Raw genomic sequence first — 22738 nt, 5'->3', positions numbered from 1 at the left:
AGTACAGTAGTCTTGTTTATACCAGTCTTCCCCAACCTGGTGCCCTCCAAATGTTTTAACTGCACCTCCCATCAGCCCCAGGAAAGGGGAGATCAATGGTGAGAGGTTGTGGGACATAGTCTAACTACATCTGAAGGGCACCAAACGAGGTCTATATGCCATTAAATTGGTAACTCACGATCTCTGCCAGAGTTTTCTTTCCCCCTGATGAGCCGCCCAGGAGATTTTATTGAGCATCTTCCCATTGCTTTTTCCATTGCTTTGAGCAGCAATAAAGAAAACCAAAACCAGACATCCTCAAATCTGCCAATACCAGCCTTTTATCCAGGTTAGCAGATAGCTTAATCCATGGTGCTCCAGATTATAGGCCCTGAACCAATGGATTCAAATTACAAGGAGATTCCAACAAAACATTAGGAAGAACTTTCTGGTGTTAAGAGCTGTTTGACAGTGAAATTGGCTCCCTTGGAAGGTGGTGAACTCTCCTTCCTTGGAGATTTACAGTATAAACACTGGTTGGGTGGTCGGGATTCTTTAACTGTAATTCCTGCATTGCAGGTGGTTGGGCTAGAAGATACTTGAGGCCCCTTCCAACTCTACAGTTCTCCAATTCTATGGAGGATTTCCATGCACATCAACCTCCCCAGGGCAACACAATGGTACCACTTCCACTTTCATCTATAGCTCACAACATGGAGGTTCTACAGCTAAGGGAAGGACCATAGTTCAGTGGCAGAGCATCTACCTTGCACACATAAAATCCCAGGTTCAATCCCTGATATCTCCAGGTAGTGCTAAAACTGATAGATATTACTGAGCTAGACAGATAAATGGTTTGGCTCTGTAATGAGGTTGCTTCCTATGTACTCTTAAGGGACCTACAGCCTATCCTGGATGGAAGCTACCTTCTCAAAGGACCAACAGGCAGGAACGCCCACACTTTACTTACAGCACCCCCTACACATCTCCTCTAACTGAAATAAGAACTACTTACTGAAGAGCTGTTGTCGTGTGCAGACTAAGAGAAACTATAAGTTCAAATCACCACAGCCAGTCACAAGAGATGCACCATTGCACCACAGCCGTTTCAGATGCGCCAGAGGTGAACACAACACTTCAGAAGAGGCCCCAGCAGCCTACATACTCTCACTGTTCATAATCCTTGTCCACTCTCAATCCTGCCAAGTATGCAGCAGGGCTACTACACTCAACTACAAAGAAAAACACCCAGATGCTAATGTCATCTACATTCAGTGTCAAGGCCACCTCGGAGCGTTAGTTAGACATTATTCAGATCAAACGCAGAAACTGAGTGGTCAAGACATACAGATTTTGAGGGGAAAGAGGCACGATACGCTAACGAAATCTAGCTCACGGCATAACCCCAGCCTACATTTCAATGAAGATTTTTGCATCAAGCCCAGCCTTCCAGGAACCATTGGACAGCTGAAAGGAAGAAGGGGACAGGCATTTGGGAAACCTGCAACCATTCATGAGAGAGGAGGACCCCCAAACTCTGCTTCCCGCTAGGAACTGCAACGCCTCTCTGACGTCAGCCACCATTCCCCTGTTGGGATGCGTCCGGGGAGACGGGGGCATTTGGCAGGCCCCCAGCTGGCTCCAGTCACCAGCCGGCAGCCGGGCAAACTCCACTTCTCAAAACAGCATCTACCAGCGACTTGAGCCTCAGAAGCCCTCAGAGCCTGAGCACGCTCTAATCAGCAGAGTGAATAACTTTTCCCAACAGAAGTGGCAGACAGAAGCATATGTAAGCATATTTACAGGCGTTTATTCAGCATCAGGAACAAAGGAAAAACATGTCTGCTTCCCTTCGTGTCCAAGCAAACAGCAGTATAGCAAAAGCAATATACAACGGAAGCTCCCAGCAGACTGTGCTGGAAGTAAACAGACATATGACATACAACAATCCACACATCTGTTCTAAAGGTGGAATGGGACTGTTGTGACGTGGGGTTTCTGATTTCAGCTCTCTTGACATAATATGCTGGAGACAGTTCTCTAGTAACACTTCTTTATTAAGCAAACAAGACTGAGACTTGAGGAGGGGAGAGCTACATTTATAGGGATAGGGAACAAGCTAGAAAGGATACATTTTGGAGGGAACAATATCAGGCAATCACAGTCCTGCCTTTTGGAGGAAACCGATAAGACAGAGGATCCAAATACAGCAGCTTAAATGAACCAATAGTAGCTGTACCCTCTGGAACCAAAAGGCAGTTACTTTACCCTAATGCAATACAGACAATAATAATACAGATATAAAATCCTTTGACTCAATACACAACAGGGACTATAGCCTAACATACCCCAATCCCCAACTTTAGGTCAGGCCTATCTACAGGCTCAACAATATACAGTATTTTTCGCTCTATAAGACATACCAGACCACAAGACGCACCTAGTTTTTGGAGGAGGAAAACAAGAAAAAAAATATTCTGAATCTCAGAAGCCAGAACAGCAAGAGGGATTGCTGCACAGTGAAAGCAGCAGTCCCTCTTGCTGTTCTGGCTTCTGGGATAGCTACGCAGCCTGTATTCGCTCCATAAGATGCACACACATTTCCCCTTACTTTTTAGGAGGGGAAAAGTGAGCCTTATAGAGCAAAAAATACGGTACACATTTCAGGGAAGGGAAGAAGGGAGCAACTGCCATGGCATGGAGGAAAGGAAGGCAGATTTGGCAAAAGTTGCAAGGATGGGATGTGGCAACCTGTAAAAATACAGGGAGTCAAAGCCTTAAGAAACAACAACAAGGTTTATTACAATCAAGTGGTAAACAAATTAAAACAAGAAATAATCTATCTTCCCACAACCCCTGTCTCAGGCAGCTCCTGCCACAGTGGCATAAAGCAGAAAGCTGCACTCCATACGATGTGTTGCAGGCCTCGCTTGTTGCCTTTGTCATCATTACTCATCACTTTATTTTTGTATGCTGCCTTTCCACACACAGAAAAGCACCCGCGCCCTAAGCTGCTTACAACAAAGAGAATAGCACTGCATCACAAAATCAGCAGCTGCAAGACAATTTCTTAATACTGTGGCGGGGGGAGGGTTGTTTGTTACTACGTTGTGCATTTTTGTGTTTTTATATTGTAAACTGCCCTGTGATCCTCAGAGGAAGGGCGGAATAGAAATTATCGTATTTTGCGCCCTATAGGACGCACCGGACCATAGGACGCACCTAGTTTTTTTGGGGGGGGGGGATAAAGAAAAAAAATTATCCCCCCCCCAGCCGCGGGAACTCCTGCAGGGCTCCCAAGGCTGCGGATATCTGCCCAAAGCGCGGGGCACTCTGATTCAGTCCGCCCCGCGCTCGGGCAAGCAGACTGCTATCTGTAGCCTAGGGAGCCCTGTGGGAATTCCCGCGGGCTCCCCAGGCTTACGGATAGTTTCCTGAAGCCTGGAGAGAGAGAGGTCGGTGCGCACCGACCCCTCTCATTCTCCAAGCTTCAGCGAAAGCCTGCATTCGCCCCGTAGGACGCACACACATCTCCCCTTCATTTTTGGACGGGAAAAGGTGCGTCCTATAGGGCGAAAAATATGGTAAATAAATAAACATAATGTCAACAAAAAAACAGCAACTTAGTAGCAAAGGTAAAGGGACCCCTGACCATTAGGTCCAGTCGTGGCCGACTCTGGGGTTGCGGCGCTCATTTCGCTTTATTGGCCGAGGGAGCCGGCATACAGCTTCCAGGTAACGTGGCCAGCATGACTAAGCCACTTCTGGCGAACCAGAGCAGCACACGGATATGCCGTTTACCTTCCCGCCAGAGAGGTACCTATTTATCTACTTGCACTTTGACATGCTTTCAAACTGCTAGGTTGGCAGGAGCAGGGACCGAGCAACGGGAGCTCACCCCATCACGGGGATTTGTACCGCCGACCTTCTGATCGGCAAGACCTAGGCCACAGCGCCACCCGCGTCCCAATAGCAAAGGTAACAACACACAAAAGAACAGCATTTGAGTACAATCAGCGTAGCAACATTTCACCTCCCAGCAGTAGCAAAAAGAACAAGGAGGTTTGAAGTGTTTCATCCTTGTCCCAGATGCTCCAGCTACTGATATCAAATCCATGACAAATTAGTCAAGAATCAAGTTAGTCTGATTACATTTCTAGTGTTCAGCATCTCCAAAGGCTTCCAGAGGTAGTAGGTGGGGTAACTGTAACCCCCCCCCCAATGATGCTAAAGGGCTTAGATAGAGCCAGGATACATGCCGGCCCACCATCTCCTCCTTGCACCTGCTCGTCCTTCGAGATCAGCCAGGGAGGCTCTACTGCATGTTTCAACAGTGCCAGAGGCACCTTTGGTGAGAACGTAGAAGAGCATCTTCACTGTGGCCATGCCTCAAGCTGTGTGATCAATTTGGTGCTCTCTTAGTGGCAGTGAGGAGTTTTGAGGGTTGCCGCCATTTGAGAAGGCATCTATTTTGGGGAGGTGCATTTGGATCTTGGTTGGTTGGACAGGGGGATCTGCCCCTCTGTCTGCTGCCAGATCTTGCAATGTGATTGGTTTAACTGTAATTTTATTGGCTCATATGCTTAAGAATTTGTTATGATTCATACTGTCACCTTCTTTGGGCCACCTTCAGAATACATCAGTTTAAATCAGGGCATGGGGAAACATTTTGAGCCAGAGGGCCACATTTCCTGATGGGCAACATTCTGGGCGCCCCATGCAAGAGGCAAGTAGGTTCCCCAGCCCTGTCAGCCTGGCTCCAGGGACAATGCACTCACCCATTTTCATGGGGCTGCAGATAAACACTGTGTGGGAAGCCAATTAAACTTTCTTCCATTCCAAGTCTATCTTTATGCCTCTCCCTAATATTTCCACCAAGACACTGGTGTTTCTGTAGCTGGAAAATGACTCCACAGATCTATTGTCAACATGCTCATTTTATTTTATTAATGCTTCATTTTCTTAATACATTTTCCAGAAGCAGATAAAGCCCATACAAAACATTGCTTTCTAAAATATACATCTGTTGTCAGCACTTCAAAACATGATACCCAGCTTCCATTTTCCTTTGGGTCGGTTTTAAAGACACCCACACAATAACAGTCCTTCCTTGGCTGGATGTATGCTGAACAAACAGCTTTTTCCACATGAAAATAACAGCTTTCAAGCATAAACTGTTCAGAAGCATCCAGGCAGCCAAACAAGTCAACTGAAAGGAGGAAATAAATAGAACCTCCAAATTAATCTTCCTTAGCAGACAAAACTACAACTACTTCTTAGGTACCAAGGCAAGAGACTTAAACTAGATCAGTCTTCCCCTGGAAATTTTGAACTACTCTCTCATACAGACATACTGTCAGGGTCTAATGGGAGTTGTAGCACATATTTAAGTATACCTTCTCTAAGAAACCAGGGGCCTTTCTTTTGGGCATTGTCGGCCAAGGGGTGGTAAAGAAAGACCGAACATTTTTCATGTACACAACAACAGCAGCAAGGATACTTCTCGCGAAGCATTGGAAAACTCAAGATCTACCCACACTGGAAGAATGGCAGATGCAACTGATGGACTATATGCAACTGGCTGAGATGACCGGCAGAATCTGAGACCTGGGGGAGGAGACGGTAGAGGAGGATTGGAAAAAATTTAAGATATATTTGCAAAAAATTTGTAAGTTGTATGAATGCTAAGCAGGATGCTTGATCAGAAACAATTTGGCACCATTAAAATAGATGAAGTGAAGTAGGAAGATAAGTCAAATGTAAGGAAAAACAATCTTTTTTTGGATAATTATTTGGTTAAATTTAATTTGTTATGGAGTATAATCAAGGTTTCTAAAATTTGAGATATAATATTGAAAACTAGACAGTAAGGATGGAAGTAAGGTGATAATTTGTTGGATTAATATTTTAAAGTGGAAGGTAGGGGCGGGAGACGTGAGGAGGTCCTAAGAAGATAAGAAAATATGTTATGTGATGTTATAATTTTGTTTGTTTGTTATATTGTAACTTAAAAATTTCAATAAATATTTTTTAAAAAATAAAAATAATGGGAGTTGTAGCACAAAACATTGGCAGAGGAAAAACTCTAAGGAGGCCCAGCCGTTGTCATGGGAGAAAAGCTCCTCCCCTTTATTGTTTCTCTCTCATTGCCCATGCCTCATCAATACTTCACAGCCAACACAATGTGGCACTTGTGCCCTCCCCATGAGGGTCAACTGATCTGGCATGGAAAATTCTATTGCACCATCCCAGCATGCATTTCCAAACCATAAAGATTCACACAAGTCTTCCTGTATATCATTTGGAAATGGAACTAGGCAACCAAGGTAGTGTGAGAAGGAGGCACTGGGCATTGCACACTCCAAGTGGCATTTACTCCAAGCCACTTGCCTTTTGTCCGTCTGTGTCCAGCCTTTAACCAAACCCGGACAACAACCATCAGTTGTGAGTTGAGGACCCGCCACCCGCATAGCAGTATAATAAGACACAAAGACACATTATTTTTGGTTAACGGGCAAAATTAGGTCACAACTTTTATTGGTTACAGCATGTGAGTAGTATTGGCTTAGGCAGTGGATGAAACAGCAATACAAGACTCCATGGGAGTCATATCAGGGTTAACAACCAATGGGAGGAGCTTGTTGATGCAAATACAACTGGAAGCTCCCCCATGACATCACCGGGGGTCATGCCATGGCCATGGCCACCAGCAGGGCATCGGACAGGATCCACGACCGCTGGATTCCTTTAACGGAATACCCATAAGAGGAGGGGTAGATGATGGCCCATACCCAGTCCTCCAACACAGCACACATATTCCAATGCCTAACCGCCAATACCAGAAAGTTGTGACAAATTGCTACGAGGTAGGCGGAAAAACCAAGAGGCTGGTGCCAATTTGCCAAATGGATAAATAAGTCCTACCAGGCCCCTTGGGCAACCAAGGCAACCAACCAAGTCCATAGCAAGGTCAATACGCAAAAGAAGCTGACCTAAGAGGGAGGGAGGGCGGGAGATCCGAAGAAAGCAGGAACAGACTGGGAGTTGAGCGCTGCCGCGGCTGTTTAAATGCGGCTAGCCCCGCCCACCAGCTGGCCCTATTGGTCAGCTGGAAGGCTTGGCCGCGGCAGCAGAAGCAATCAGGAGCAGGGAACTGAGCACGCCTCCCTGCCCCTGCGGGAAGCTGCTCCCGCTCACAACCTCGCCCCTCTGGGAGGAGGAGAGGTCCTCTTGTGACACATCTAACCACAATAATAGAATCATATAACTGTAACGTTGGGACCCCAAGGGTTATCTAGCTCAACCTTCCCACAACGCAGAAATCTCAACTAGATCATACATAACAGATGACCATCCAACCTCTGCCTTAAAGACTCCAAAGAAGGAGAGTTCACCACCTCTTGTGGGAATCTTTTCCACTGTTGAACAGCTCTTACTTTCAGAAAGTTCTTCCTGATGTTTAGTCAGAATCTCATTTCCTGTAACTTGAAGCCATTGGTTCAAGTCCTAGCCTCTGGAGGAGGAGAGAAAAGAAGTCTGTTCCATCTTCCATGTGACAGTCCTTTATGAAGGCTAAACAAACCCAGTTCCCTCAACTGTAGCTGATGAGGCTTAGTTTCCAGACCCTTGATCACCTTGGTTGCCCTTCTCTGCACACACTGCAGCTTGTCAATATTCTTCTTAAATTATAGCGCCCAGAACTGGCCACAGTACAGTGGTACCTCGGGTTACAGACGCTTCAGGTTACAGACTCCGCTAACCCAGGAAATAGTACCTCGGGTTAAGAACTTTGCTTCAGGATAAGAACAGAAATCGCGTGGCGGCGGTGTGACAGCAGCAGGAGGCCCCATTAGCTAAAGTGGTGCTTCAGGTTAAGAACAGTTTCATTTTAAGAACGGACCTCCAGAACAAATTAAGTTCTTAACCCCAGGTACCACTGTACTGCAAGTGTGCTCTGACCAAGGCAGAATACAACATCCCCTCAATTCCTTTGTCCAAGTAGTCTATAAAGATGTTGAACAACCGGCCCTGTGGCACCCACTTCTCACTTTTTTCCAGGATAACAAGGAACTGTTAGTGAGCACTCTTTGGGTTCTGTCAGTCAACCACCTACAAATCCACCTAACAGATACCTCATCAGTCCACATTTTACCAGCTTCTCCACAAAAATACCATGGGGGACTTTGTTGAAGGTGACTGAGGGGGAAGAGTCCCCAACCACCTTCCCAGATCCAACCTGGAGCAGATGCTTTCTCCCCTTCATGCTCAACTTCATGCTCACCAGGAGTAGAGAAGGGTAATTACGATGACTGTGGTAAGCAGCTCGGGGGGGGGGGGCGAACAGGCAAACCACTTCAAAACCAATTACAGAGAATCCATCCTTGTGTTAGAGAGACGCAATATCCCTTCAGGTACAAAGAGTACAGCATGACATCCCGTCTTCATGTCCAAGCTTCTCACTCCAGTATCGAGATCACAACATCACATACCAGAGACATTTCCCCCCCTCCAGTGCTTTAACACATCCTTACTGTTTCAAGAGACAGCAGCTGCTAAAAACTCACTTTGGTTTTATTATCAGGAGGTAAAATAGCTTGTGGTATTGTGAAGAGCACTGGTTTTGGATACTTGGAGGTGTTTGGGTTTTTTAAAAAAGTACGTAGTCATACAGACCTATAACCTGTATTTGATTCACCAATACATTTGTGGGATAAAGCTTTAAGAACAACTAAATCTCTGGGTGACAACAGAAGACAAAATAACTTTAGAAGAGTCAAAATGGTGCAGTTCTTAGTACTGGGGCTGGGAGATCAGGGTTCAAATCCCCACTTAGACATGAAGCTCACTGGGTGACCTTGAGCCAGTCACGTACTCTCAGCCCAACCTACATCACAGGATTGTTGTGGGGATAAAATGGGGAGGAAGAGAACTATGTATGCTACCTTGAGCTCCTTAGAGGAAAAGTAGGATAATTAACACCACCACTAGAAACAACATGTATAAAGTTAACACATTTCTGGAGAATTAGAAGTCAGGGCCAAACTACAGTGATGTTTAATGCAACTTCATGTTAGGTGCAAAGTTCCTTTTAATTCTCTCTCTCTCTCTCTCTCTCTCTCTCTCTGTGTGTGTGTGTGTGTGTGTTTACTATTGTGCAATATTAATAAAAACCAGAGGGAATGTGTGGAGAAGGAATTTAAATATTTCTACCTCTGATGGGGTCCAGTGAAAAATCTGTCTGAAGCTGGCAGTCGTTTTGGGGAGAAATCCAAGCAGTATAAGGGAAGGACCCCACCACGGTTTATACCAGAGGGGAGGGTGTATTTAAATGCATATAGGTCAGCAAGCAGAGTCAGTGGTACTGATCTTTCAGTTCTTGTTGAAAACATGACCCCTGTTAAAATCTAATTGCTAACTGGGGTCTCTGAAAAGCAGAAGTTCTTCAGAACCCCCCTGTATTGCTGCATAGCAAGATCACAGAAGATCAGACACAGCAAACATGTACTTGCGGCCCTTATCTTACAGTTTTGAGCAAGAGGCATCTGAACCGCCCCTTGTTTCAGAAGGTTACACAACTAGAGAATGTCACAGAACCATTTTACTGCTCTCTGTGCTGCCTCCTCAATTATTTCACCGTGAAAAAGGCAATTCCAAGCATTGTCCACCCTGTGACAACTTCAGCTCTTTAAGTCTCAGTGTGAGAAGAAGAAAATTCTAATGCGTAGTAAATAAAACTCTCTACCACCCAAACACACGGCCAGCTTGTTAGAAGCCCTTCTCAGCTGCTGCCGTTCTAAATGGCAGCTTAACAGCATCAGAAGCCCATAGGAGGAGAAGCGCGGCAATTGCATAAGCAGCAGAGAGCACAGAGCTGCAGAGTGGTCCTGAGCACGGATGCCAAGCCAGCAAGAAACTGCAGAGGCCAATGTAGGGCAGGCAACCTTTGCTACAAGGCAAAGCAGAGAAGATGGAAATCTCAAAAAGGAATTGCATCATCAGAATGAGAAACTGCATTCCACATGCTCACTGTTGTCAGGGAGGCGGTAACTAAACAGTAGTAATTTGGTCTCATTCACACATCACAGTAAGCCATGGTCTGAAATAAACTATGGCTTACAGGGAACAGACAGCATGCAGTCACACCCTCTTTGCTTCTCCCAAGTCCCAAGCTCAGAAATAAACCCCAGAGCAGCTGGCTTTCCATTATGTGCAATTCTCCAAAATGAACCATAAGCAAAGAACAAACCTTGGTAACCACAAGTACTGATTTACATGCAACTCTAAGCCACTCAGAGGGACATGGGTGGTGCTGCGGGTTAAACCACTGAGCCTAGGGCTTGCCGATCAGAAGGTCGGTGGTTCGAATCCCCACAATGGGGTGAGCTCCCGTTGCTCGGTCCCTGCTCCTGCCAACCTAGCAGTTCAAAAACACGTCAAAGTGCAAGTAGATAAATAGGTACCGCTCTGGCGGGAAGGTAAATGGCGTTTCTGTGCGCTGCTCTGGTTCGCCAGAAGCGGCTCAGTCATGCTGGCCACATGACCCGGAAGCTGTACGCCAGCTCCCTCAGCCAATAAGGCGAGATGAGCGTCGCAACCCCAGAGTCGGCCACGACTGGACCTAATGGGCAGGGGTCCCTTTACCTTTACCTTTACTAAACCACTCAGGTTGGAAAAGGGAGGACCAAAGCGGGCATAGTTGAGCAGCATGCACCATCATGCTGTTCCTTCACAGTAAACTGTAGCTTACCAAAGACCATGGTTTACTGTGATGTGTGAACTGGGCAAAAATGTAGTTCTTCCTTCCTTTTCTATTTTTGGTGTTTCAAGCATTTTACATACATTTCCTCAGTGATCTTTACTATCAGCTCATCTACACACCACCAGAAAGGTAAACCAATCTAGTAGAGCAAGCAAAGAGGTATATCTTCATCCACCTGGCAAATTCTTATCAGAGGAGATATTTGAACTACTCAGTTCCCTTTGATTGGGGTGAGTGGCAGGTAAATAAGCACTACAACAATGCCTGCATCTGCCACGGCCACGATGAAAAGGCAAAACTGAATGAAGGCACAAAACTCCAAGGCCTGTATTAAAATGCTAACGTAGTTCTATGTAAATACCCCCCTAAACCAGCAATAACCTTTTCAGCTTTCAAAATCCAGTGCAACACAGAGAGAGGCCTCTGCTGTCACAATAGTTTGGAAGCAGCAAATATAAAGTCCATGAATAAGCCCCAATCCGTTCAGACTGCTACTCAAGCAGAATGCAGAGGGCTTGTTTACATGCTCAGCAACGGCGAGATGACAATCCCTTCAAGCTCATTCGTTTCAAGAAAGAGTCAAAGATAAAAAACAAACGCTGGCACAACATAAGGATTAAGGAAATATGGGCCTTGACCCACATTGCCACTTCTTTTGGAGAAAACAAGTCATCTCACCCAAGGGACTGCTGAAAGCAGTTTGCCATTCTCACCAAACACATGATGCCCCAGACTCTTTCTCTCATATCCAGCAAAGTACCTGAGGAAGAATTCACAGGTGATCCTGGAATTACCTGCACCACCAACAAATTGAACTGAATAAGCCACAGCTGACCACCCTGATTTCCAGTGCAGCTGGAAGCCACTCATTTCTGTTGGCTGTCCAAAGAGGCCAAGTTAGTGCCAGAGGCAAAGAAGACCTAAAGAATGGGAAGGAGTCCTAGTTGGGTTCCCTGCATGCACACACACCTAACATGCAGGGGACACAAGAGTAACCAGCAGTGCCATCAGTTAAAACAGTCTCCAGTAGCAAAACTTGGAAGCACCCCTGAGAACCAGATTCTACCCTTGAGGTCTGAGCTTTTTCAAACTAAGAGCTGCATAAGGAACAGAATGCAGCAGCTAGACTGGTGACTGGGAGCGGCTGCCGAGACCACATAACACCAGTCTTGAAAGACCTACACTGGTTCCCAGTACGTTTCCGAGCACAATTTAAGGTGTTGGTGCTGACCTTTAAAGCCCTAAATGGCCTCGGCCCAGTATACCGGAAGGAGCGTCTCCACCCCCATTGTTCTATTGTTCTGCCTGGACACTGAGGTCCAGCGCCGAGGGCCTTCTGGTGGTTCCCTCCCTGCGAGAAGCCAAGTTACAGGGAACCAGGCAGAGGGCCTTCTCGGTAGTGGTGCCCGCCCTGTGTAACGCCCTCCCACCAGGTGTCAAAGAGAAAAACTACCAGACTTTTAGAAGACATCTGAAGGCAGACATCTGTTTAGGGAAGCTTTTAATGTTTGATGGATTACTGTATTTTAATACAGTGGTACCTCGGGTTAAGTACTTAATTCGTTCCGGAGTTCCTTTCTTAACCTGAAACTGTTCTTAACCTGAAGCACCACTTTAGCTAATGGGGCCTCCCGCTGCCGCCATGCCGCCGGAGCACGATTTCTGTTCTCATCCTGAAGCAAAGTTCTTAACCCAAGGTACTATTTCTGGGTTAGCAGAGTCTGCAACGTGAAGCGTATGTAACCTGAAGCATATGTCACCCGAGGTACCACTGTATTTTGCTGGAAGCTGCCCAGAGTGGGCGGGGTATAAATAATATATTATTATTATTATCATCATTATTATTATTATTAGGGCAGAGAAAAGTGAGCAATGCAATAGATTATGTGGCTATAGGTTATTCCAGCCATGCACAAGTCATATGCATGTGTGTTTACATAAACACACCAAGACAAGCAAGAAGCTTTTTATCACAGTTCAAAGGCATTCCAAGCACAGCAAAGGATGCAGTCCTGGGGCAGTGAGGGGTGTGGCTTGAGGAGAGCCCCCCCCCCCGAGGGCCAGTTGGAAGAGCCTGGAGGGCCATCCTCAGCCCCCAAGCCAGAGGTGCCTTATGCAATCAAAGGACATCTCTCAGCAGTCTGCAACAGTGAATTAATAGGACTACTCATCACTGGGATTGTTGACTACTGCATAGCAAGTCACTAAAATTCAGCCCCAACTAGTCTTCGGAACGGAAAGGCCTTTCCTAGCTGCCTGAGAGGTCTGAAGTAGAGTCTTGAATCATCAATAGATTTTTTTTCCTCTGCACACTCAAAGAGCAGCTCTCAAAGCTGTTCTGCTCAAGCGAAAACTAAGTGCTAGATCAGAGCCTGCCAAAGGGGAGGCGGTCGCCTTCTGTCTACCACCACTTTTGCACCACACCTGAAAACCTGCTGGGTGCAGCATTAGACCATTGCGCAACCAGCTTCATTTAGAAGTGTAGTTTTGATTGTCTTCATAATATCAATTAGTGCAGCACACTCTTTGCTTTCTTAAATGTTTTTCCACCAATATCTTTCCTTAAGCGTACATCTCAAGTTCTGTAAATTGTGAACCTAGCAAAGACATGGATTTATAATAATATTCTACTTATTTTCATATTATTATAGTTTATCCTACCTTTCCAAAGATACAGGTTCTCCTGTTTTAATGTCCGCAAGTCACAAGTCTACAGAGGCAGGCTGGGCTGAGTGACTGGCATCCTCAGGGCTGAGAAGGGATTTGAACCCACATCTCCCTGGTTCTAGAGACTAGCCCAATACTCTAACTCAGGCTTTGTTAATCTGCTGCCCTCCAGAATGTCATGCTGGCTAGGACAGATGGGAGATGAAATCCTAAAGATTTGGAGGGCACCCACTTGGGGAAGGCTGCTGGAACTACTTCACTGCCTCTTTAAGAACATCTGCTGGGGGCTTCCTGTTGAGGGAGTACTTGGCCATGAGCACTGTCATTTAAGGATTTGTTCTCAATTTGTTAATCACCTTCTACACAAGCATCCCAAGGCTACCGTGTTATGCATTTTTCATGTGAACGCTTGATCTATTGGAAAGATGGTCGACGCATGTTTTAGACAAGAATAATTGTTCATTACCTTGAGTAACACTGGATATTAAGTTTCAGAAACAAAACAAGCCATCCCACTACAGGTGATATTGGGACTATGCAGAAAAGTTGCAAAGCCCATTCAAACACGTAACAGCAACCAGAGAGCGATCAAGACCAACATCCTTTTTGTTAAGTTGTGGGTGAACATATCAGACGACACAGCGATTCTTCAAACAGCTCTTGTTTATTCACAGGCCAGAACAGAACTGAACTGAAGGGTTCAGCCAGCCTGTTTATATAGAGCTCCACTAGAACGCAACAGTAACCATTTTTTGTAACTATCCAATCACTGAACGTCAATTTCGATCCCTTATTTGCATATGTGGACCTGAGTGAAAACTATCTACAGTATCCCCCTGCTGGCCCAGGGTGAGAACTTCAGTACATAACACTTTTCTACACAGCGAACCACCAAGATCCCTTTAGAAACCCCACAACCAAAGAATGAGAGCAACAGCCTCCAAAAACTGGCACTCAAGAGGCAAGCCGCCCATGACCTTGAGGATACACAGAGCCTATCACAGCTAGGAGCCTTTTCTCTGTCCTGAATCTCCTGCCATTCAGCTCCATTGGATAGCCCCACTGGGTGCTAGTAAAATAAGGGCTTTCTCCTCACTATCCATAATTTTGTACCATCTCTATCATGACGTTCCCACTTAGTAGCATTTTTCTCAGCTCTATAGCCCCTTTCTTGCAGGAAAGGCTCTCCACCTCCTCAAGAATTTTAGCTGCCCTCTTCTGCACAGTTTCCGGCTCTACAATATTACCGGTATTTTTGAAGCACAGGAACCAGAAGTGCATACAGTACCATGCAATACATATATATTTTATTTGTATGCTGCCTTTGAATAGTTAAAATCATGCTCAATGTAGTTTACAACATGAAAAAAATAATTACAAATATAATAGTGGTTATAAACAATAAATAAAACATCAAAATGTACACAACTAAATTGAAATAATTTCCACATAAATAGCATCTAAAATAAAGATACATAATAAAGATTTAAATAACAGCAACAACCCCGCCCCCAACAACCCCTGCTAAACAATACCCAAAGAGTCTGTTCAGCAGCCTCAGCTTTTGCAGCTGGAGTCAGTCAGGAGGGCCGCGCCCTCCTAAACCAGGTCAGAAAAGGCCTACAAGGCAAGGAGCAGGTCTTCCAGGACTCACAGCCAAAATGGCTGTACGGTAGTTTTATATAATTGCATTACGGTACTGGCAATTTTCCTAATGATCCATACAATGGGATTCTTTTGAGAGCCAGTGTGGTGTAGTGGTTAAGAGCGGTAGACTCCTAATCTGGTGAACTGGGTTCGCGTCTCCGCTCCTCCACATGCAGCTGCTGGGTGACCTTGGGCTAGTCACACTTCTTTGAAGTCTCCCAGCCCCACTCACCTCACAGAGTGTTTGTTGTGGGGGAGGAAGGGAAAGGAGAATGTGAGCCGTTTTGAGACGCCTTAGGGTAGTGATAAAGCAGGATATCAAATCCAAAACTCTTCTTCTCTCTTCTTCTATTCCAAACTGTCTGGCATTTCATTGACATACCCAGCATTATCTTATGATAAACCTCTAGCACACTTGCAAAACTAAACAGGGTTAAGTGTGGTTTCAAACTGGGTGGGGGACCACATGTTGAGATTCTTGCATTGCAGGGGTAGGACTAGATGACCCTTGGGGTCCCTTCCAACTCCACAATTCTAGGATTCTATGTCTTTACTGTTTAGGCACTGCGAGTTCTGACCCATCCTTGTATATGAGGAGTTAAGATCCATTGCTCCAAATTGCATCACTTTCCGCTCACTCACACTGAACTGCCATTGTGCAACCAACCCTGGTGCCCTAGCAGAAGCCAACACAAGAACTCCTGCGGCTGCAATGGGGCTTCCTGCCCTTGCCAGCACCCCAATCCACTCTGGATTGTTACAAGAGCTCCCAGAACAGGAGGAGAGATTGTTTTCTCTAACAAGCAAGAAATGTTCGTGCTGACAAAACAATCTCCTCTGTGCTGCATTGAATTCCACCTTTTGCTGTCCATTCACCTCCTACCTTGGAAAAGTCCTTTTGGAGCTCTCCACAAATACGGGTTTTCACCATTCTGGGGAATTTAATTTGGCATCATCAGCAAGTTTGGCCATGTCGCTGCTCACCCATAACTCTGGACCACTTATGAATAAGTTAAAACACACACAGACACACCAGTCCCAATACATATCCTTGGGAGAACTCTACTCCACCTTCTCTCCATTGTGAGAACTGTTTGCTTATTCTAACTATCTGCTTTCAGTTTTTGGCCAATTACCTTCACCTCTCTTTAGCCCAGACCTTCTCTTCTCTCACCAGTAGCTATGTTTGCTCAGTTGTCTTGGTAAGGAGTACCTTACCAAAAGCTTTTGAACATCCAAGTCACATCTCTCCACCTGCTTGCTAAAATAACTCGAAAATGCTAGTGAGAGAGGACTTACCTTTGCAGAAGTCTATTGGCTCTTCAGCAATACATTGTTTTTCTACATGCTTGGTAATTCTACCTTGAAGAATGCTTTCCACCAGTTTTCCAAGAACAGATGGTAGGCCAGGCATAGGCAAACTTGGCCCTCCAGCTGTTTTGGGATGACAACTCCCATCATCCCTAGCTAAGAGGACCTGTGGTCAGGGATGATGGGAATTGCAGTTCCAAAACATCTGGAGGGCCGAGTTTGCCTATGCCTGTGTTAAGCTAACCTACCTGTAACTTCCCAGATCCCACCTGGATCACTTTTAAAAGCTGGCACTGAGTTGGCTACCTTCAGTCCTCAGATCAGCAGCGTAGGCAGATGAAATTGCAAACACAATTTGGAGCTTCCAGTGGAATGATGTGTTAAAACATATCATTTTTATCCCAATTTTCATCTATACTGATTTGAAACTGTTTTGTTTATTTAATAATATTTAATAGGGTGATTCATAAATGAAATGATAATACCTTCCTAAGTACCTTGAACTGTAGAACCCTAATCTACTGAGGCTGTACTTCACCAATGGTGTGCCAGGACAAATAAAGGAAAAGGTAAAGGTAAAGGGACCCCTGACCATTAGGTCCAGTCATGACCGACTCTGGGGTTGCGACACTTATCTCGCTTCATTGGCCGAGGGAGCCGGCCAGTCATGTGGCCAGCATGACTAAGCCGCTTCTGGCGAATCAGAGCAGCGCATGGAAACGCCGTTTACTTTCCTGCTGGAGCGGTACCTATTAATCTACTTGCACTTTGACGTGCTTTTGAACTGCTAGGTTGGCAGGAGTTGGGACCGAGCAACGGGAGCTCATCCTGTCGCGGGGATTCGAACCGCCAACCTTCTGATCAGCAAGTCCTAGGCTCTGTGGTTTAACCCACAGCGTCACCCGCGTACCAATCCACACAAAGGCTGTCCCATGTCCCTCAGAATGATTTGCTGTGTTGGCCTTGCCTGGCCCTGACAAGTGACTAATTCTGCCAGGAATCAGTCTTGGGTGTCATTGTATTTGGATGCAGACTCAGCAGAATCACCTGTCTCCAGAGGAAGCGGACTAATACACGAGTCAACTCTCTGGGCTTAGCTTTTCCCATTGGGAGGCACACGCCAAACAATGAATCATAACACAAAACACTCACTCACACATAAATAAAAGTGGTTCCCTGGAGGCCGGACCTTAGCTTTCACACTTCAAAACACAGACACTTGGGAGGTGCAAGAGCAAAATATGCTTCAACTTTTTCAATTCAAGAGAAACTGCACTGCTCACTTACACCACAAAGAACTCATAACCCACCTACTTTCAGCAGCCAGAAGCATCATAGCCAAACAGTGGAGAGACCTGTCAGGAGTAAGCATGGACCAATGGTACCAAATAATATGGGAAACAGCCTTACTAGAAAAATTAACCAATAAACTAAAACTGACACGGGAACAAATAGAAGAAAACATCTTATGGCTCCCCTTTATCACATACACGGCCCAACAAGACAACAACAAAAATCCTTTGTCTAAAATGTATAAACTGCTGCTTGAATGGCATTTGAAAGACAAGGAGGTTAAGTCGGTTATGATTCACTGGGCCAAAGATTTTGGGTATAATATACAGCTGAGTGATTGGGTAAAATTATGGGAAGAAGGTTTAAAATTTACTGCATGCAATGCCCTAAAAGAAAATGTGATGAAAATGATGTATAGATGGTATATTACACCTGTCAAGTTAGCGAAAATGTATAAAGTCAGTAATAAATGTTGGAAATGTAAAGAAAAGGAGGAAACATTTTATCACATGTGGTGGGAATGTAAAAAGGTGAAATGCTTCTGGGAGATGATATATAATGAGATGAAAAAAATGTTGAAATATACATTCATATAGAAAACAGAAGCATTTTTACTGGGCATTGTGGGAAGTGATATAAATAGAAAGGAATGTAAGCTTTTTTTATATGCAATAACAGCAGCAAGAATATTACTGGCCCAAAAATGGAAGCAAGAAGAATTACCAACGATTGAAGAATGGAGAATTAAATTAATGGACTATGCAGAACTAGATAAACTAACAGGAAGGATTCAAAACCGGAGGGACCATAAATTCACGGAAGACTGGAGTAAATTTATGGATTACTTGAAAAGTATTTGTGAAGATCAGACAACGTTTGTAGGTTTGCAAGACATTTTGTGAATATTATTGGAAGTATTGCAAGAATGGAGAATGGGAAGGATGATTTGTTAAGAGATGTAAAGGCAATATAAAGTTAAGAAATGCATAAGAAGTGGTTAAAACGGTGGATCATCAGAGGTGCTGATGGAAGTCTAAAAAGAGTATATAAGTGATAAGTTTTGTGGTACATTTTTTAATTTATATGTTTAAATATCTCTCTCTCTCTCTCTCTCTATATATATATATATATATGAAGACAACAACAAAAATCCACCAACAGCATACAAATCAATATGGCTAACCTGATCCAAAACACCCACCCACCCCACTCACACATGAAAACAAAGACCACCACAGCCAACCACAAATGAACAACCCCACCCATGGCCAACCCCAACCTCTCTCACCACCAAAGGAACACAAGCGAACAGCAAAGAACCTGCACAAGCAACGCTGACACCAAACCCCACACATATAGTAAGTAAAATAGAAACATCGCCACCCGACCCCCCCATCTCCCCCCCTCCACCTCTTTCCCCCTTCTCTTCCTAATGTCTCAACAAATGAAACTGATTTGTAAAAATGTTACAGGGGGGGGGGAATACGAGAGAGAGACATTGCAAACACTTTTGTAAATCAAGAAAATTTTTAATAAAAAAAAGAGAGAAACTGCACTGTGGAATACAACAGCAACAATAGCAATAAAACAGGCAACTTCACTGTGCATACAGTATAACAAAGTTTCCCCATTATAGCAATGATAAATAGCATTTAAATTACAAGGAGAAACACATGGAATGTGTCAGAGTGCGCAAAAGCATGACTCAGCCTAGAGAATCAGTCAAGAGAAAGCCTAGATTTACAGATGTGCCTGAAAAACTTTGCTGCTCCTCATTATCTGAACCATTTCCTTTCTAGACACCCCTAAACCTCCTTGATAAGCAAACATGAGAAGACCATGAGATCGCATGCTCCCCTCTTCCTGGTGGGTGGGCTACTTTATCCTCTGTGGTTAAGACTAATAAGGATTTATCCATTTTTCAGGTTAGGGTCCTCTCTGGGAAATGGCATTTTCAGAGAGGAATATAAAGAGAGAAAATTCTGCAGTTCTACAGAGATGTTGAAAATTCTACATATAGCCCAGGTGCAAAAGTATGATGTATATCTATGTTAATTTGGGGGGCGGGGTGGGAACAGAGAGAGGCACTATTCTAGAACAGGCAGCCAGGGGAAACCTGAGACTATGACCAGTAATGGGGGTGGGTGGGTTCTGGAATATTTTGATTTAAGCATTTTCCACTGCAGGAAATCAATAGAGATATTATTTTCGCATGTGCCATTTCTATTTAGAAAGCAAAACTAGTAATCAAAACTTTTGAATGAGTCAGTCATGTTCATTTTCTACACTTTAAAATACAGTGGTGCCCCGCAAGACGAATGCCTCGCAAGACGAAAAACCCGCAAGACGAAAGGGTTTTTCGGTTTTTGCGACGCTTCACTAGACGATTTTCCCTATGGGCTTGCATCGCAAGACGAAAGCCCATAGGGAAATCTCGGGGACCTCTTTTAAATGCTGGCGGTGGGGAGCAAAGCCTTCCCCCCCCTCCGGACTTCAGAAAAGGTCCAGGAAGGCCGGCGGGGGCGAAAGGCTTTGCTCCCCACCGCCAGCATTTTAAAAGCGGTCCGGGATAGCAGGGAAGCGCTTCCCGCTATCCCGGACGGCTTTTGAAGGCAGGCAGGGGGGAGCAAAGACTTTTGCCCCCCGCCCGCCTTCGGAAGAGGTCCAGGACCTCTTCCGAAGGTGGGCGGGGGGCAAAAGTCTTTGTCCCCCTGCCTGCCTTCCCAGGGGCTTTTAAATCGCCCCGGACAGCGGAAAAGTCCTCCCCTGTCCCTGGGCGATCTTAAAATGCTGGCGGGCGGCAGCGAAGCCTTCGCTGCCGCCCGCCAGCATTTTAAGATCGCCCTGGGACAGCGGAAAAGTCTCGCTGTCCCGGGGGCTTTTAAAATGCTGGCAGGCGGCAGCGAAGCCTTCGCTGCCGCCCGCCAGCATTTTAAGATCGCCCCGGGACAGCGGAAAAGTCTCCGCTGTCCCGGGAAGGCAGGCAGGGGGGAAGCAAAGACTTTCGCCCCTGCCAGCCTTCAGAAGAGGTCGGGGGACAGACTGTCCCCAGACCTGGTCTGAAGGCGGTTCGGTTTCCATAGGAACGCATTAATTGATTTTTAATGCATTCCTATGGGAAACCGTGCTTCGCAAGACGAAAAACTCGCAAGACGAAAAGACTTGCGGAACGAATTAATTTCGTCTTGCGAGGCACCACTGTATGGTAAGTTTTTTCCTATATCTGGAAATAGTTGAGCTGAAGCATGTTTTAAGAATAAGGGGGGGGGGGAAATCAGTAGAGTGCACTTAAGTGTACTTTAAATGTTATATTCAAAATCAAAGGTTACTTTAAAATTATTTTTACTGGAATACTCAATAGTACATACTTCCCCTACGTTAGATATTAAGAAATGGGAACACTGAAAGCTGTTAACCTACAAATTTTAGAGCTGTCTGAAAATCTGGGTACATACCTTATTTGCTTCCTAGGGAAAGTCACCCGGGGGGGGGGGGGAATAACATTACAAATTTAGATCGGGTTGGTATTGTGGCTGCTCCAGTTGCCTAATTTCACTTGCAATTGATTCAGTAATTATGTAATTAATTTTATTAAAGGGTGCATTTCTAAAACTGGAAAAATCTCCATGGAAAAAATATAGTAACAGCAAAAAAAAATGGGGAGGGGATCATGACCATCACTACCTATGAAACCCAGAGTTTTTTGTTTTTAAGGGCATTAAGAGCAATTGAGAAAGTCCTTACCCCCTCCTAACTCAGTACAGTGGTACCTCGGTTTATGCACTTAATCCGTTCCAGTACAGTGGTACCTCTGGTTGCGAATGGGATCTGTTCCGGTGGCTCATTTGCAAAATGAAAGGAATGCAACCCGCAGCAGCGCGTCTGCGCATGCAAGGGTTGTGATTCGCCGCTTCTGCGCATGCATGTTACGTCATTTTGTGTGTCTGCGCATGAGGCCTCCCGCCACCGGTGCCCTTCCACCGTTCAGCTTCCGTTCTTAGACCGAGGTAAAGTTCGCAAACCAGGACACTTCTTCCGGTTTTGCAAAGTTCTTAAACCGAATAGTTCGTAAACAGGGCTGTTCTTAAACCGAGGTACCACTGTAGTTACTTATGAGGACTGAGACTGAACTACCCTGGGTTATTTATTTATTAAGAATAAACCAGTCAACAGACTGCTGGCCCACAAATCTTTTTCTAGCCTGTCTGTCTGAACATCCCCAATATGCTGGTCATGTGTGAACCAGAAACATAACTTGTGGAAAAACTCCTTCCTGGTTACCTGTAGCAAAGTAAGAATTAGTTAAAAGCAACAAGAAAAATGGTTGCCGACAGGCCTGAAATATCTTGCCAGACACATCAGAGTCTGGTTGACTGCTTGTTCTCCCATTCCCAGAAAGAGTCCCTTGGCAGTGAACTTTATCTCTTTTGATTACAAACACACACAGAGAGAGAGAGAGAGAGAGAATGATTGCAACTTATGTGCATTTAACTTGCGTGATTTCAACCATGTGTGGTTGAAGGCAGGCTTGCTGAAATTGTGCAACTTAAATCCAAGCAAGCCGGAGAGGAGAGCTTGCAAGTTCTTTTTGCAGAGTCCGTTTGGGGTTATCCAGTGCGAAAAGAGTTGTTATGCTCTCTGATTTGCTTGTGAGGGCAAGGCCCATTCAGCTTTCCAGCTCTCGGATGCTTTTGCAAGATCACATCGGGAGATCCAGGTTTCCGTGTGATCTCGTATGAGCAACCCTAGCTTTCTGGAGCTGGCGCAGTGAGAGGCATTATCCAGAGAAAAAGAGCTTTAACTACAAGAGCTCTGGGAGTACTGTAGATTCTCTCTGTACCCCCACCCACTACAACAGCTCCAAGGGTTTGGGTATATGTGATTTTCATGTATAACCCAGAACCCTTGGAACAGAACTTCTGCATAAGATGTGACCATGCTACCATGCATTCTTAGCTTCACCCTCTAAACTAGAGGTGGGGAGCCTCTGTTCTGTGGGTTGAAAGTGACCCTCCCCAGATGTTGTTGGACTACAACTCCCATCACCCCTAGCTAGCAAGGCTGGAGCTCAGAAATGATGGG

General features: G+C 45.2%; 1 protein-coding gene across 10 annotated transcripts in view; it reads right to left on the bottom strand.

Annotated features, from left to right (window-relative positions):
- AAK1 (AP2 associated kinase 1) overlaps nucleotides 1-22738 on the bottom strand; it is a 107091-nt gene that overhangs the window by 67910 nt on the left and 16443 nt on the right. The window lies entirely within an intron of this gene.

The sequence above is a fragment of the Podarcis melisellensis genome (assembly GCF_964234715.1).
Source record: "Podarcis melisellensis genome assembly, chromosome: 8".
Taxonomy (NCBI): Eukaryota; Metazoa; Chordata; class Lepidosauria; order Squamata; family Lacertidae; genus Podarcis; species Podarcis melisellensis.
This window is presented reverse-complemented; position numbering and strand designations above follow the sequence as displayed.